The sequence below is a fragment of the Vulpes lagopus genome, chromosome 2, assembly GCF_018345385.1.
Source record: "Vulpes lagopus strain Blue_001 chromosome 2, ASM1834538v1, whole genome shotgun sequence".
In the NCBI taxonomy this organism is placed as follows: domain Eukaryota; kingdom Metazoa; phylum Chordata; class Mammalia; order Carnivora; family Canidae; genus Vulpes; species Vulpes lagopus.
Window position 1 is genome coordinate 22,467,622 of NC_054825.1, and position 17,144 is coordinate 22,484,765.

Genomic DNA, 17,144 nt, shown 5'->3' on the forward strand with positions numbered 1-17,144 from the left:
TATAATCTTATAGGTATCATTGGCAACTGAGCCTGAGTGGGATGGGACTTATGGGGAGAAGGCAGCACTAGAATTTACCTTCAGGGAGAAAACAAATTTGATAAAGGGACTGGTGAGAAATGCTGTATGTCAAGAAGATATACATCTTCTTAAAAAATTGTGATCTTAGATTTAGAAACTTGCTGAACTTCCCACAATTTAAAGCTTCTATTTAGCACACACTTCTTTCGGCTGTTTTTGGTACCATAGGTTTACCTTGATTTCAGAAAACCTGAACTGCCAATGTGTAAATTAAGCAATTCTTCACTTAACACAAAGAAACAGCACAGGTTTCTTTGAAATAACAGGCAATCCTTATACATTCTACTAAATAAGGGGAAAAATTAAGACTCCAATGCCAAGATCTAGTGCCAAAAAGATCAATTAAAGATGAAGAATGATATTTTTGGAAAAGGTAATACCATTTATAGGTATAGAGGATTTGACTCACTAGAATTTGATATGCCCATAATCTCACTAGAATGTACCTTTTACCCTAGAAAAATTACATACAAAATTACATACCTCTTTGAACCAAAAGAGATACTAGAAACTATCTTTCCATTCCAACCCCAGCATTTTAAGAGGATGTATTTGGGCTCAGAGACATTAAGTGACTTTTCCAATGCCTAAGAACTAGATAGTGACAGAAACGGAACTCAGTTCCCCATCCAGCCCTATGCTGCCTTTCCGCATGATCTTTTCTGCAGCTCCACTACCTTAACAGAGCATCCTAGTTGGGAACAGTGGACCTCTTTCCTTGTCCCATAATTGTAGCAGTTTTTTTTTTTTTTAACTTCCTCATGTTGGGTAACTCAAGTGCATTTAGCAAACAGCTTGTTCCCACAAATGCTGAAGATAACAGAAAAGTCCATTATTCTAAGGACTCCAAATAGATGCAGATTTGATCATCTTTCCAGAACGAAGGGTCACCAAAGCCATTGCTTCTTTCCACATCTATAGCCAGAGGCATCCCCTGATCTGTTCCTCTGTGTTCCCATCCTGATTACTTTGGGTTTTGTTCTCACAGATAAATTTGAAAGGAGTGAGAGTGATCTAAAGCCACAGAAGTGAGAGAGAGTTGTAAGAGGGGACTAACAACTGTGACATGTCTTCTCTGAGCCAATAATGTAGATGGTGGACCAGTACTTCCCAAAGTGCATCCCCAGAGCCCTATTTCTTGAGAAGCTCCATGAACAAGAACACATTCTGTCTTCTCATCCATTTGGCAGATGTTACAAATGATCTCCCACATTTTGCTTCATGATGTGCTCTCCAGAGACTTTAGTAAACCAAAAGAATTGTTTTTTTTTTCTTTATGCTAGTATTCTTCAGACTTACAGAACAGTTTTTTTAAGTATTTAAAACAATTTTGCTAAGAAAATGCTGTGTTCATTGCTTTGGCCCTCTTTAATCATCATAAATACCTACTCTGTGAAGTGGGCATTTTTAGCCCTTTTTCATAGCCATGGAAGTAAAGGATTAGACATAAGAAGTGGTTTCCCAAGGTCACACAACTCATAAGAAGCCTAACTGAGACCTCAGGTAAGCCTGGGTTCCCAGTTCCTACGGGAGGCTCAATTTGAATACCTGTTAGCTTGAACAGTTAATTGCTGATAAGTTAAATGACAAGGGACTTTTTGAGCACAGTCACTGTATTTCAAGAAAGAAAAATGAGAGAGAGCATATGAATTGGGGGAAGTGAGGAATATCCTCAGTCTAATGAGCTCCCTGTCCTCCCAATCTGTTGTTTGTTGTCCCATTTTGAGCAGCAACAAAGATGCGGTACTTCTTTTTTTAATTTTAGCTCTGAGTTTATGCTGTTTTTTTTTTCCCTCTCATATTAATGACAAGTACCAACAGAGGCCAACTTTTGGTGTTGAGAAGGCAACCAAGGATGATGTGGGCTGTGTTAAACTGGAAAATGTATGACCCCTGCCGGGGATGGCAGCTCTAAAGCTCTTGTTGATTATGACCATATGGGAATAGGGTCTCTGTAAATCTGCATGTGATTGGAAAATTGGCTGATCAACAGTATTCTTTGGGCTAATATTTTCTATACCAAACAGAACGTGGGTGCTTGTCAGAGTTATCCTTGCACCGGGGGGTTTTAACCTCTGCATTTCATTGTGCTACTTGCCAAAGAAAAAAAAGTCTCTCACTGAAATGATCCTTTTTATCCTGATGGTTTCCTTTGTGGCAATTCCACATTCTGTGGGATTGAGGAATTTGTTGAACGCTAAAAAGGCACATGTGCTCATTTACATTGGCAAGCATTAAATTGGGGAGACATATGTTTATTCTCCCCTCCTGTTAGATCTTTGAAGAGTGTTGCTTGTCAGCCTTTGCTGTAATTTCCCAAGTGGTGTGCTTCTAAAAAATCTTTTTTCAGGATCTCCAATACTTATAAATTTGGCTGGAAATAACTATAAAGTATGATTGGAATCCCAGTGGATTAGGATCCCTGTGGAAGTGGCCAGCTTTAGGGGTAATCTTATTAGGTCTAAGATTGTCTGAGTATGTTCCTGACAAACTTTTCTTAGATGAACCATTGCAATAACCTCTTAAGTGAGTTCCTTGACTCTCTATTTTCTTCTCTTTAATCCAACCTCTTTATTACTTCCAAGGTGAACATCCTAAATGAGCCATAGTTTTTTCTTTTGAACCTGAGTGGACTGCTCAGAATAAATAGGTTCTCTCGCTGTTGAAGTCAAAATCCCTTTCCATGACTACCAAAGCTCTTTCACCATGGCTGCTGACTGCTTTATGTAACTTCCGCCATACTGAGGAACTTGCTATGACCTGCACATGTAGCGCTTGTTCACATCTCTCTGTCCTTGCAGGCTGACTTATCTGCCACGAAATGTTTCCTGCCCCTTCTCTGAAATACCTACACGGCCTTGAAAACCACTTTTAGTGCCAGGTGTTCTGTAGCCCCTCCCCTCACTCCAAGAACAGGAACAGAAGTGCTCCTCTTTGTTTCCACATTACTTTGTGTCTACCAGTACCTATGCACCTATACCGTTCCCACTGAATTTTGCCCGTTATATCTGTATCAGAGCTGGTTCCAGAAGAATTCAGTCTAGTACAGCATTCAGTGTCTAATTCATCATTTACTTCCTAGTCTTAAGTACAGTAGCAGCTATCACTTGGTACCTAAAATTGGCATCTGGCCATCCCAAAAAGAGTGACAATTTTCTCTCTCTCAAAAAAGAAAATTCTATATCCTAAAAGTCCTATTTTTCTATTATCAAAATGCCTGAAAAGAGATTGTAAGAATTTTAATTATTGAGAGTATTTTTATTGAAATATCCCATAGGGATACCTGAGCAGCTCAGCCGGTTAAGTGTCTGCCCTCGGCTCAGGTTATGGGTCCTGGGATCAAGCCCCACATTGGGCTTCCTGCTCAGCAGGGAGTCTGCTTCTCCCTCTGCCTTGCTTATATGCGCTCTCTCTCAAATAAATAAATAAAATCTTTAAAAAAGACATATCGTATAAATAAGACAGATCATAATTCCATTTAGTGTTTCACTTATGACTTGAATGTAAATTGTATCAAAGAGGAAAAATTGTTAATTTATATTTTCTCATATGCTTGAGACAGAGTTGGTTAATACTCAACCCAGCTTGGACCAGTTTACTCACTGGTTCAGAGGTCTGCTTATCCTGTGGTCTAAATGTTTAGGTTGCAACCTGAGAACTAAGTCCTTAGGTGTGAGCCATGGAAATGCCAAAAATGATCTGTAATTATCTTAGTGACATCATCATACCGTTCGTTCCCTGCCTAAATTCACTCCCTTGAAGTTTGCTTCAGGTTCCAGGTGGAATACCTCAATTCACATTTGTAAATGCTGTACCATGCTTAAATGAAAATTTCATGTATGTATAAAGTCTCCTTAAATAGTAGTTTACCAGATTTGAATTTCTTTGTGAGTAAACTACTTTTTAACATCTTACAATTTACAATAAATAGATGAGGAGAAAGGTTTGCCTGTGAATTGATGGGAGAGTGAAAAATGGAAAGATAATGTTTTCCTGCAGCTTCTTTATTCAGGGAACACAATTAGGGAAATGTTGTGCAGTGTCGAGTTTCTAATCTCTTAGGAACTTGTCTTCAAACTTGAAATATTCACTTGAGGTCACCCGTGTTTATGTGTGTATAATATATGCATAATAATACTCCATTGTTTTTTCCAGAAACTTAGACAAGGACAGGAAACGTGTATAAATGTGTATAAAACACATTAGGCACTGTTATAAATAGACAATGAGGTCGGAATGTCAATTTATACAAATCAATAAGAAAAAGAGACAGAATCATGATTTAAAATAGAGAAAAAAATATGAACTGGCAGTCGACCAAATGAGGATATTCAAATGACTAGACACAGATGACCAAAGGAAGAAAGGGAGGAAGGAAGGATTCAGTATCATTAATAATGTGTATTGATGCAAAATATGCCATTTTCCCAGTCAGCTTTGGAAACATTATAAGAAGAGAGAAAAAAAAAAAAAAAAACCTCATGTTGGTGATCAGTGCGTCCCAAGCCCTGCCAAGGAACGATGAATTACTACTCTCTTTTTCAGGAAGATATTTGGTAATATGAGTCAAAAGGATTTACAGAATTCACATTCTTTGATACATAAATTCTACTTGGAGGAAATTACCTGAAAGATTAATAATCGATGTACAGAAATATTAATATACATTGGTTTATAAGATTATATCAGTGAAGTTTGGACACCTTCTAATAAAGGATTAATTACATAGTCACATATCCATACAATCAAATTCTGTGCAGCCAATAAAACGTGGGCTATCACAGGGTATGTAATAGCCTGGAAAATGTCTGCAACATAGTTTTTTTTTTAATTAATTTTTTAAAAAATATTTTATTTATTTATTCATGAGAGACAGAGAGAAAGAGAGAGAGGCAGAGACACAGGCAGAGGGAGAAGCAGGCTCCATGCAGGAAGCCCGATGTGGGACTCGATCCCAGGACTCCAGGATCATACCCTGGGCCGAAGGCAGGCACTAAACCGCTGAGTCACCCAGGGATCCCTTGCAGCATATTTTTAAAGTGAGGAAAGCAGCCTAAAAAACAAGCCTACTCTCCTGCTATATAAATCTCTTTTCTCTCTCTCCCTCTCTCCTTTCCTCCCTTCTTCCCCCCTCCCTTTTATATATGTGTGTGTGTCTGTATACACATAGGAACAAAGATTGGGAAAGGAAATATCAAAACATGGGTGAAATTATCTCTGCATAGTGAGGATTGAATGATTTTTCTTTTCCCTAAGCACTTTTTGGGGTCATTTTTCAAAGTTTACTATAATAAATACATGTTAATTCTTGCTTATATTTGAAAAAAATGCTAAATTTTAAAGCAAGATGAGTAATTTAAAAAAATTATTATATCATCGGCACATTCATATTTAGCAAAAACTAGAAACCTGCCACATAGCTTAAACACCTGTACCCCTACCACTAGGAGAGCTCTTTGTCTTCGTCCTTTTACTCTGAATTAAAGGAATTAGGTCCAGGACCAGTTGTTTGTGAATTGAGGAAGGTTTGAGGGGCTCTCCAGTAGCAAGACTGAGTTGCAGCCTGACAGTTGTAAGTGTGGCCGTTGGAGGAAAAGACCATGATAGGTGAAGAACTGCTCAGTCTCACAGGCTGCTCCACACAAGCGTAAGTCGCTAATATCTAAGAACTGTGAAGTAGCCAATCACTGTTTCACAGGTGAGGCTTCACTTGATGATCTACATGTTTGAGTAAGAATTCTAGAAAAACATATATAATTTTTTAAAAGATTTATCTGTTTATTTGGGGGGGGGGGGGAAGGCCAAAGGTAAAAGGAGAATCTCAAGCAGGCTCCCTGCTGAGTGTGAAGCCTGACACAGGGCTTCATCTCATGACCCCAAGATCATGACCTGAGCTGAAATCAAGAGCCTGATGCTTTACCAACTGTACCACCCAGGTGCCCCAAATTGATTTTAAGACAGGTTTTACTTTGGACATGTGTTCCTAATTTAATAAAATCTGTCTTTGGAAGAATTATTTAGATTGAAGGTGGAAGAGAGATTTCTATTAAATTAGCAGGAGCCTGTTTGACAGCGGAAAGGCTGGGAATGGGATAAAAAGAATGATCTGACCTCAGAGAACTATTTCATGTTCAGTGGAGAGCTTAGCACACCTCGTAGTTCCAGAAAGTGTTACTATATTATAGTAACATGAATTAATTGAGATATATTTTCATGATCCTTGAGGTTCAGAGAAAGGTCAATGATACTCCATATATTCTGTTAAAGAGGATGTGGGTTTATCTGTGAATATGAAGATTTTTTTCTTTCATTAAATGTAATCACTGATTTTTTTTGTTTTGTTTGTTTTTAATTTGCTCAGCTACCTGCTTTTAGAATAACTTTTCTGACGGTTTCAGATAAAGAAGTGACTTCAGGTCAAGGTTGACTTATAATTTACTGCCCAAACCATACATTTTTGAGTGTCAGGAATAATATTTATGACGATACAACATGACTAAACCAGGACTGTCCTGGACAAAATCTGACATATGTTCACCCTATCTGGGATTCATTCAGAGAAAGCCAAACTAGCTGTGAACTGTCATATTGTCAAAGCACCTCCTAAATCAACATCAGCCAACTTTGTAAGTGATGGTATCTTTATAGGTGCATTCAAGTCATCGTATATATGAATCTCAGTCTAAAAATGCTTTTGTACAGTCACAACATAGAATGGCACTTTTATAGTTGGATTGTGGGATGCACCTTGATTAAGAATCAATCTAATTGTTAAGGGTGCTAACTTTTGAGCAATTGTGATGACAAGACTCATAAACGATATTAGCTTAGACACACAAAAGATCATGTTGTTTACAGAGGTTCTATGAAGACAAAATTTTGGTTCTTTTTGAACTCTTTTTTTAAAAAAATTTCATTTATTTATTTGAGAGAAAGAGCAAGTACATGCGTGGATGGGGGGAATAGAGGAAGAGAGAGAAACAGATTCCCTGCTGAGCACGGAGCCCAACCTGAGGATTTATTCAAGGACCCAGAGATCATGACCTAAACCGATGTCAGACGCTTAACTCACTCAGCCACCCAGGCACCCCTAAACACATTTTTTAGAATCAGGGTACTAAGAAATACCACCAAAGTCAAGAGAGCTGATTTTGTGGTTATTTTCTTAAAGTGTAGATTCTCTGTTGGTAGTACCTTGGAGCAGATGAGTGTTTTATAGGGTTGACATAGTATTGATAGGAATTGAGTTATGTAGCAGGACGAATATAAAATAAAAAACATAAAATAAAATTTTGGATTATTTTACACGGACCTGTGCCATGATAAAAATGGAAATTTCTATATGTTTCTGGGACACATTTCCCATATGACCATTCACCCTCAGACCCAAATTCCCTTTTGTTGTTTTTGTTGGTACAAGGTTACCTAAAACTCAGTTGTTGTTGTCGATGTTGCTTTTGTTTTAAGGCCCAAGAGAACAGTAGGTATCCTGTTTTCAATTGCTAGGTTATATTGTAATTGATAGCGATGCTTTTGTTGAGAACATAGAGAGACAAGACTTGCTCTTAAGAAACCTTTTTTAAAAAGTACCAGATCCTTAATCAAATGATGACATTGTAATACCTAGATATAGGCTCCCTTAATAAAGACTTAGTTATATACACTTTAATGGACAGATTAATTAAACAGATTTATCCTTCTGTAATTTAATCTGAGTATTTTATGTACCCTAAAATTCCACAGCCTGGAATTTCTTGACCTTGGGTCTCTTGGTTGTGACTGATGAACAATAAAAATCATTTAGTTATCAATCAATATTCACCTTGAATTGATATCAGATTAGACTGTACAGCCTTCAAAAAGTTTAAGGTAGCTGAAACCCAATGAAAAATCTGACAACTTCATCATCTCTATGTCAGGTATACAATGATCACAACACCTTGCTATTCATACTGAATATAATGAAAATAACAAACTTTTGATCATACTCTCCTTCTTTTAATTGTAAGTGGCAAATTGCACAATAAATAATTGTCATTATGTATCTCCAAAATGGCTGCCACCAATTCTTGCCACCCTTTTGTATGCATATATATTTGTTTTTCCTCCCCTAAGAAAAAGGGTTTTTCCCCTCCCTTTACATCTAGCTGAGAATTGGTGACTTGTTTTTATCAAAGAATGTGGCAAAATGGATGTCCTGGGACTTCTGCAGCCAGGTCAAAAGGAGCATTGCAGCTTCCATATGAGTTTCTTGAAATACTTGCCCTTAGGACACTCACATTTTAAGGAAGCTACCAATTAAGAAATCCAGAATCAGAAAAATGCAATGTTTTGTGAAGTTCAGACCATGGAGAGAATGTCCTTCTATGTAGGAAGGGAAAGAGAGACTGAGGCCAAATACAGCAGTGAAGAAGCCATTTTGCAAGTGGAACCTCTGGTTCCAGCCCCACATTTGACATCACATGGATTTGAAAGTAACTACCCAGCTGAGCTCTTCCAGAATTCCTGACCCACAAAACCACCAGCAAAATAAATAGTTGTCTTAAGCCACTTTTATGAGGGAGTTTGTTACACAGCAATAAGTGGGACCGAGGTCCTTTCCTCTTAAATACATTGTATCAGTTCTGTTATTTATGATATATGAATTTGAGGTGGAATTAACCCAAGATATAGAACTTCATGGAAAATGCAATCATGAAAAAGATCCTCTTCTTAAAATACTACACTATTATATCACCTGCTCTGACCAAAGGAAAGAAGAAAGTATAGAGGAAAAGCAGCAGATAATGTAATTATACTCAGGGGTGTGTCAATTAAGCACACACTCACTCTTTTCTGCCTCTTGAAAGCAACTTGAAATGATCAGTGTCTGTCATTAAATAATTGAAGAACTAAGAAAAACAATTTTATATGAAACAGAGCTCCTTGTTAACAGGAGGCACTTCTCCCTGGATGTTCCCCTTCAGCGCCATCTTCCTGGGAGCTTTGCAGTGGAGCTGCAGAGGCGATTCTCACTTCACTAATCTGCAAATCCTGTTTGAGAGAAACCCCTGGTGGTCTCCACAGTCTTCTCAGGAAAGCTTTAATAGCCAAACGCATTAGCAAGGTCTCATGTGGCTGAGACTTCATTAATCTTCCCTGATCCACCCTGGTATATTTGCCCATTTACCATGAAGCATTAATATAAGTAAGTAGAACTAAAACATACTTGTCAGGATGATGGTACAAGTAAAGCAAGGAATGAAGAATGTGGGTACATTCTGTTCACTAATTTTTAGAATAGATTCATTCCTATGGGTTCTTCTTTTCATTCTCTTGACTTTCAACTTGACATTTATTCAAACTCTAAAATCAAATGCTCAACTTAGAGATTTAACCAAAAATGGTGTGTCCCTCACCTAAATCAATGTTAAAATATACCGATGGATTCTCTTTCTTGCTCTCTCTTCCTCCCCACCTCTTCTCCTTTATCATTTCTGGTGGAATAAAGAGATTTCTTATCATTAAATGAACTTCATTTCTTGTAAAGTTTCCCATGAGCAAAGAAGATGAATGTCCGCCTCTCCCAGCATTGCTGCTCCTTCTGATAGCAGCTAACATTTTAAAATGATGTAACCTTTTGGCATTTATAGATCTTTGGGGATTTAAGAGAGAAGTTACTCTGGGACTTGTACTGCCTATGGATGTGTGTTCTGATTGAGTTTGAGCAGAGGCTATGGGATAATGCTGGGATTTTTAAGGAAGCTCAGATATTCTCAAGGTATCTAATCAGTCTCCATAGTGGCTACAGGAATAAAAATATTTCTCAATTTTGTCTATCATTCTCTTCCTCTAAAATGCCATTTTTAAAAACCAGATGATACAATGCTAAGCATTAATGAATATTCCATATTCTCTACTATCCCCTTAGTATGACAATAGCTATTTCCCTGGCCTAAGTGACTTCAGTTTTTAGATGCCAGTTAGTCATATGATCTGTGTCCTAGAAAACCAGCACTGGAATGATTCTTATTGGTTTTAGCATAAATTTCTTGGAGAATTCTGTTGTGAGAAATGTTTGTTTCCCTACCTGGGCTATTATTAAGTCAGTGCTTTTTGCTCACTCCTGTCATTTTTTTTTTTATAACCCATAAAACCAGTCTTATGGAGAAGAGATACTAGAAGGGTAAGGAAAAGAAGGCCAGGATCATTGTGAAAAATCTGAGTGTAAAAGCAGGTTTGGGTATTTTGATTTCATAGATTTATATTTAAAGGTAAAAAAAAAAAAAAAAAAAAAAAGGAAAACCCAAAACTGTCTTTATTTCTTCAGGACTATCATACCAGCCATTTTGTTCTTGAAAGTCTCTATTACCTAGCTCCTAATTCCTCACTGCCAACCTACTTTTCCCATCTAGGCAATATTTTTATGAAGTATTTGCAATGTGGTCTCTCTCTCTCTCTCTCTCTCTGTCCCTCCCTCTCTCCCCTTCCTCCCTCTTAAACTCAACTATCACATTTTTGCAAACCATAAAGCACTAAATGTGCCATTCTTTGTGAAGTAAAAATAGTAACATGAGCACAAAACTTAGTATTGCTTTCACACAGGTGATCTTTAATCTACATTATAAACCCATGTAGTGCACGCCATAGATAGCTTTAGCACTAACAAGCTGAATGACCTTGAACTGATCACCTCATTTCCTCACCTGCCAAATGGACGTAATATCTACCTGAAGTATTTTTAAGCAATTTAATGAAGTAATATTTTAAAGGTTTAGTAGAGTGTTTGTTACACAACAGATGCTCAATAAATGTAAACTTTTTTATAGTATCACTACTCTCAACAAGAAAACAGGCTTATGAGAAGATTCGGTGAGCTATGAGCTCTTCAAAGTGGCATAAATGATATATAGCAGAGATGAAACTCATATCCATCTTTGGAGTTAGGCCCTGTGTTATTTTCTATGATGATAGTACATATTTATGGTGTGTTTTTCCTTCTTCTCATGACATGAATGACCTTCGCCAAACATACATTCTTTCTTTGTCTTTTCTGAAAACGTACAGACATTCACAGCAATACATACCTGAGCATAGGTTTCCTTTGTGGGAGGGTCAGTTTCATCTATGGTAATGTTGAATAGTTTTACCGTGAAATGGTGTTTTTTAGTTTGAGATTCTCAAACTTGAGTCAAAGGAGAGGATTATGTTCATTAGTTCTAAGAGAAATAAGAGGGGCAGCCCAGGTGGCTCAGCGATTTAGTGCCACCTTCAGCCCAGGGCCTGATCCTGGAGACCCGGAATCAAGTCCCATGTTTGGCTCCCTGCATGGAGCTTGCTTCTCCCTCTGCCTGTGTCTCTGCCTCTCTCTCTCTCTCTCATGAATAAATAAAATCTTAAAAAAAAAAGAAATAAAACTTTTTTTTTAGGGGAGGGACAGAGGGAGGGAGAAAGAGAACCTTAAGCAGGCTCCTTACTCAGCACTCAGTCCCCAGATCCTGAGATGGTGACCTGAGCCAAAACCAAGAGTTGTATGCTTATCTGACTGAGCCACCCAGGCACCCTAAGAAGAAAGATTTTTAAAACTTTCTTTCTTGAACTGTTTTCCAAGGAGTGTAACCCATACAATGTCATTCCTGGTGAACCTTATTCTTCTTCTGTGTTCTCTATAGGGTTGGGCAAAATGAGTGTAGCTTATTGTTATGTAATAATAAATAGGTAGAGTTTTCTGACAAGGCTTTAGTAAGAGATGTGAAGGACTGAAATTGTATATACTTCTGGAAATTCTTTTTTCCCCATAAAAAGTCAAAACCTTTGGGTCTGCATTAAGAAGGGAAAAAAAGTTTAAACTCAGAAAATAAGCTCTTTAGAATATGATGCCAAAGTTTCCCAGCAATTTCCTTGACTCAGCTTTCAGGTCATGAGTAGATGGTCTGTTGCCCAAACGTTCTCTTGGTCTCTTAGTATTGAATGACCTGATTTTGTGTTAATTAACATGGATTGTGCATTAGATGAGCCTCACTGAGTTTGGGGGGGTGGGTAAGAGTGGGATTTAGGGCAAGTGATTGCACACTAGGTATACCTTTCCACAGATTCTATCAGTGTTTACTTATTTGAACTTTTTTTTTGTTCTATTTAATCACTTCCCTGTTCCTTTCTTGCTATTGTTTATAGTTCAGTGATTTCCTTTTCATGGGTCGTTCTAGGATCCTGTATAACTTTCCCTAATACTGTCCTCCAAATAGTAGTCAATTAATAAGCGCTTATAGCTCTCACCCTCTGCTTGTCTGATAAATAGCTCACATTGGTAATAAGCAGCTTTTGCACCTACATTGATCAGCAAATTATTTGCTTGCTCTGATTCAATTTTACTTAATTTGTTTTTAATATTGAAGCCAGAGGTTTGCAAATAGCCTGATACGATGTTTATAGATAGACTCTTGTTTGAATATAGTGGTGTTAGACAACTGGAGTGCCCAATTGCTGCAATCGCTATTTTTCTCTGTCATTGTAATTATCATTATGGAAAGTATTTGCTATATACCTGTGATACAGGCATCTGGATCTGAGTTACACCTTAAGCAAAGCGCGAGAGAGATATCCCCAGTATATTGCCACTTCGTGATCACAGTCCGTGAATGACAAGGGGTAGACAAATGAGCAAACAAGTAATGAGCCACACATAAATAAATACTCTGTGCTTTAGGACCAAAGGAATGGTAGGACAGGTATATTCCTGCAGGTGGTGAAGCCGCTCCTGATTATCTCCCACCTCATCTAAAGAGGTTAAATGACAGAACTCCAAAAACAATACAACTAGGAAAAGAATCTGGAAAAGTAAACCATGGCAGTATTCCTTAGGGAGGAGTGTCCTCAGGAGGCATCCGGAAGGATCAGAAGACTGCCAGGCAGCCTTTTGTAGAATTACGTCATGTAGCCATATGTTGAATCTGGAGCAAGTCAAAGAGAGTAAAGATGCATTTAATTTCTGATGACACTGAGTTGTCAGAAGGACTAATACCAAAAAAAGGGAGAAGTGACATATTTTAAATCCATAAATTGCATTTCATGTTCATTTGTCACCTCTAGGAAAAGCAAATAAAGTTTCTTTCCTCTCCCAAAGTGGATGATGAATGATTGCTTAGGGTTGGGTGGCGGGAGCCTGTGTCGCCATTATTGACTTTCTATGGAAAACAATTCATCTGCAGATGCAGTCAGTGCAGTGTCTGCACACCCTGCAAGGCATAAGCAAACTGGTTCTAATCACTCATGGGCTGATCTGAACAGAGAATAATTACTTTCCTCTTAAAGACACACTTCCCCTTGCCTCTTCCCACCCCCCCCCCCTTGCCTCCAAGTATGACAGCAGGGATTTATTCCAGAGAACTTAGGCTCTCAGTGTCACAGGGATCCATGGGCTGCTTTCAACCAAAGTCATGTATGAAGAGGACTTAGTCACTCACTGATTTTTTCATTCATTCATTAATTTATTTACAAAGGTGGATGGACCTACTGTGGACCAAGCTTTATGACAGGTAAACAAAGATCCCTCTTAGAGAGTTCACTGGAGGAACTGCACGAAGTTTTGGTTCATGCCTTTTACCTGGTCCTCCTAAAATTCACTTTCTGATCATATTCTAGAAAGCAAAGGATTAAACATGAAAAACCAGAAGGGGGCAGAGAGCCAAGGCAAACCAGCAAAACCAGGGATCATTGAACATTTCTGAGAAATGTAATCTGTTATTTTCTTACGAGTATTCACTAACTTGAAGGTACTATTTTGATAATATCTCCCAAGAGAACACCTACTGCAGAAGATAGGACTTTATTTATAAATACATCATTTATGTCTAAAGATTGGATCACATTTATGTTTACATTGTTACTTTTTTTCTCAAATAGGTTAAACATTTTCTGTTTAGAACTTGCTTAAATTCCTTATTATTAACTTGATTTACTTTTAATAACCTTCAAAAGGACACAACAAACCCAATTTATGTAGGAATAAATTACTGAAGAATTTGAATTTAAAGACTGAAATAATAAAATTTCATTTATTCAGTTAATAATTTAAGTACTTATTGCCATTCAGCCACTGCACTGATTATAACCTAATTATGTTGAAGGCTGTGATTAAGTAATTGAAATACATTGTACACAGTGGTACATACTCATGTGTGTACAGGCACTTGTGTGTTTATGGTTCAGTTGCAAATGAACGTAGGTCATAACATTAAATGGAAAAAAAAAAACATTACATCCATAATATTAAATAGATGTGAATACAGAAGTAGAGGGAAGCACACATATAGTTTGACTTGTTGAAGGAATAGGGTCATGAACAATTTATTTTTCTTGTATTTTGAATTCTGCTGGCAGTCTTACAAAGTTTGTGTAATAAAAAATGGCTAAATAAAAATGGATCCAGATTGACCTGTTTGTTTTGCGTGGATTTGAGCAGAGATTTGAGAGAGGAACCACTGGAAAGCTTATATAATACAGACACATCTATAAATTTTACAGGGGGAATCTCCTGACATCCTCCACAGATTTTCAGAGAAAGGGTTTCAGGTGAGGACGGTAGAGTGAAGTTGAGATTTTGGTCTATATATTTTCAGCACTCAGAATAAAAATAAAGGAAGCCATGAGTTTTGTTTATTCAATATTAAGTATCCGTATGTTTAAAAATACTTGTGTTATTCTATCTTCCCTCATCCAGTATTATCTGGAAGCAGAATATCTCATATAGTCTGATGATTTAGAGCATACATGAGTATCAGAGATATTTATTTATTATTTTTAAAGATTTTATTTATTTGAGAAAGAGAGCGAGCATATGAGAGAGAGAGAGAGAGAGCGTCAGCAGGGAGTAGGGGAGAGGCAGAGAAACAGAGAGGGAGAAGCAGACTCCCCGCTGAGCAGGGAGCCCGATGCAGGGCTCGATCCCAGGACCCTGAGATCATGACTTGAGCCAAAGGCAGATGCTTAACCAACTGAGCCACCAGGGGCCCCAAAAAGATTTTAGATGACACATGAAAATCAGCTTGATTTGAGGATATTCTGTAGGCCTACTGTTTTTATTTTGATGAAATACTCTGCCAGAAGAAGCAGGTGGTGAAATCTGCACTCATGGGAAGAAAGGAAAACATATTTTGGTTAACAGGGAGCTAGAATATCAGAGGAGGAAAAAAAAATCACCTTGCCTGAGACAATGGGTGCTCTCTAAAATTGAACCGCTTCACATTATCATGGAAATTACTTTTGGGCAGTAGTGGCAAAAGGTTGTTATATATTATTGTTAATTGTGGTTGGAGACACAAAGCAATGTGATCATTTGATGGCTTATTTGTTATTTTGAAAATGGCAGCTTTTATGTGCCAATAAATATGAAATCACCTGGAAGTATTCTTGTAAATTTAGGAGCCATCTGAACATCCTTGCTTAATGCATACACTAGATTTTAAGGAAGGTATGTGACTTTGTACTTAGTAGATTAGCTGGTGGTTCTGTCTCGGCCATCTGATGAGAGAACACTGTCTGCTGGTGAATGTGAGACAGAGAAACCTATATAACTTTGTCAGAATTTCTGGTTGGTAGACAGTGGCTTCCCTGGAACACAGAATGAGGCAATTAGACTCCGGTTTCATGTGTGCCTTTCATCTTGTCTGGAGTGTGGCTGACAGCCAGTGTTCCCCTCATCCCAGCACATCCCTTTCCCCTCTTCAAGAAGGGGCAGGTTGAAGGAATGGCAAGGAACCTTGAATTCCTCCTGGGTTACACAAACACAGTTCATTCGGAGAGTGTCTGGTATGCGCTCTTCATGTGCCATTTGCAATGACAGGACACCACTTTCAAAGATGACACTAACTATTCTGAGGTTCTAATCCGATTGCCTCCAAATGCTTGAGGAAGCTCCGTGTGTTTGTCTGGCATGTGGATCTTTTGTGACGTGGCTCTATTTTTTTTTTTTCTTTCCTCTCTCTTCTTTTCCTGGAATTACTACATCCTTAGCTGGCAATCTTTAAACCCTGGGCTGCAGTGATTTCTCTTCATATGGCCACACATTAAGCACATCTTTCATGCCTCTCTGAACCAAACTCAGAAAGTGCCAATTAATAAGTTGATGGGGAAGAAGTCAGTGGGTAGCATTAAGGCCACCTGTCTGGAGGCATTAGGTGTGCACTTTGAGTGAGTGAAAGCAGACCTGCAGAGAGTCGGGAATGAGGTACTTTATCACACGTTCCTAGAGGCATAAAATGAGAGAATAAAAAGCAGTCAGGGCAGCTCCTCCATCTTGTTCCTTTTGTGGATTGTTCACACCACTCTGGCCATGGTTAACTGTCCTAACAAGAAAGTGCAAAGCCTCTGAAGCTGTGAATGTGTACACATGTAAAGCATATTCTTTGGTAAGTAGGCTAAAGATTGAGAAGGCCATCCTGCTCCTCTTTCCATGGCGCTCCCATTCGTACCTACTCAGACTGTTCTGGGTGTCTTTCTAGTTCCATGTGACTACTCTGAGAGCTCTTTTTGTTCATTCATTTGTTTACTTATTCATTCATTTGGAAAATATTTATTGAGTCTATAAAATATGCTGGGCGTTACTCTAGCTGCTGAGAATATACCTGTGGGGGAGAAAAAGAAAGAAATGTCCAATCCTGCTATTCTCATGGAGTTTTATGTACTACTAGGGAGTATGTAGATGATAAGCAAAATAAATAAGGAAATTATAAAATAGGTTAAAAAGTTTAAAGTGGCCTTTGTACAATTTCCAGAGAAGGCTTTAGGAAGCCCAGCCTTTGAGTCAAGATTCAGAAAATCAGACCAAAGATAGAATGACATGAGAGAATTACTGATCTGAATAAGAGGGCTCATAGTAAAAGAGAGAAACTGGTGGACCCCATCCTATTTCTGTTTCTTTCCACCTTAATCACAACAGACTGTGACAAGTCTTGCTCTTTTATTCTCCCAAAATGAAAAGTATACAAGACACAATAAAAAAGAAGGCTAAGGTTAGGGGGAAGACTGGGATATATTTTAGATTAAGGAAATGACCTTGGGGAAAAAACAAGGAGCCCCATAGAGGA

General features: G+C 38.0%; 1 protein-coding gene across 5 annotated transcripts in view; it reads left to right on the forward strand.

The window, feature by feature from the left end:
- SORCS1 (sortilin related VPS10 domain containing receptor 1) overlaps positions 1-17,144 on the forward strand; it is a 495,497-nt gene that overhangs the window by 298,540 nt on the left and 179,813 nt on the right. The gene's annotated exons all lie outside the window — the stretch shown is intronic.